The following is a 1,620-nucleotide window of genomic DNA, read 5'->3' as shown; positions in this document are numbered from 1 at the left end:
GGAACGAATGCCCTTTACGCTTGCATGTTAACGATGTATGTGGGTGCTGGCGATGCCTTTGTGTGTTGACGATGTCCTTGTGTGTTAGGAAGATGCTCTTGTGTGTTGACGATGTCTTTGTGTGTTGTACGATGCCTTTGTGTGTTGTTCGAGGTCTTTGTGTGTTGACGATGCCTTTGTGTGTTGTACGATGCCCTTGTGTGTTGATGATGTCCTCGTGTGTTGACGATACCTTTGATTGTTGTACGATGCCTTTGCGTGTTGTTCGATGTCTTTGTGTGTTGACTATGTCCTTGTGTGTTGTACGATGACCTTGTGTGTCGATGAAGTCCTTGTGTGTTGACGATGACTTTGTGTGTTGACGCTGTCCTTGTGTATTGACGATGCATTTGAATGTTGTACGATGTCCATGTGGTATATGATGTCCATGTGTGTTGACGATGTCCTTGTGTGTTGACGATGTCCTTGTGTGTTGACAATGGTCTTGTGTGCTGGCGATGCCTTTGTGTGTTGACGATGTCCTTGTGTGTTGACGATGCCTTTGTGTGTTGACGATGTCCATGTGTGTTGACGATGTCCATGTGTGTTGACGATGCATTTGTGTGTTGACGATGCCTTTGTGTGTTGTACGATGTCTCTGTGTGTTGACGATGCCTTTGTGTGTTGTACGATGTCTCTGTGTGTTGACGATGCCTTTGTGTGTTGTACGATGTCCTTGTGTGTTGACGATGCCTTTGTGTGTTGTACGATGTCTCTGTGTGTTGACGATGCCTTTGTGTGTTGTACGATGCCCTTATGTGTTGATGATATCCTCGTGTGTTGACGATGCATTTGCTTGTTGTACGATGCCCTTGTGTGTTGACGATGTCCTTGTAAATTGTCGATGTGTGAGGACGATGCCCTTTGGGTGTTGACAATGTCTTTGTTCGTTGACGATGTGTTTTGACGATGCCTTTGTGTTAACGATGTCTTTGTGTGTTGACGATGCCTCTGTGTGTTTACGATGTATTTGTGTGTTGACGATGCCTTTGTGTGTTGTACGATGCCCTTGTGTGTTGACGATGTCCTTGTGCATTACGATGCCTTATGTGTTGGTCAATGCCCTTGTGTGTTGGACATTGCCCTTGTGTGTAAATGATGTCATTGTGTATTAACGATACATTTGAGTGTTGTACAATGACCTGGTTTGCTGTACGATATCCTTGAGTGTTGTACGATGTCATTATGGGTTGTACGATATCCTTGTGTGTTGACGATGCCTTTGTGTGTTGTACATGTACGATATTTTTGTGTGTTGTATGATGTTTTCGTGTGTTGACAATGTCATTGAGTGTTTTAATATGTCCTTGTGTGTTGTACGATATCCTTGTGTGTTGTACGATATCCTTGTGTGTTGTACGATATCCTTGTGTGTTGTAACGATATCCTTGTGTGTTGTAACGATATCCTTGTGTGTTGTACGATGTCCTTGTGTGTTGTACGATGTCCTTGTGGGGTTGTACGATATCCTTGTGTGTTGTACGATGTGGTGTAGCACACTGGACAAGGTTTTTGATAATCCCTTCCTTGTGGTGTAGCACACTGGACAAGGTTTTTCATAATCCCTTCCCTGTGGTGTAC

This window comes from Mizuhopecten yessoensis, unplaced genomic scaffold (genome assembly GCF_002113885.1).
Source record: "Mizuhopecten yessoensis strain PY_sf001 unplaced genomic scaffold, ASM211388v2 scaffold753, whole genome shotgun sequence".
NCBI lineage: Eukaryota > Metazoa > Mollusca > Bivalvia > Pectinida > Pectinidae > Mizuhopecten > Mizuhopecten yessoensis.
This window is presented reverse-complemented; position numbering follows the sequence as displayed.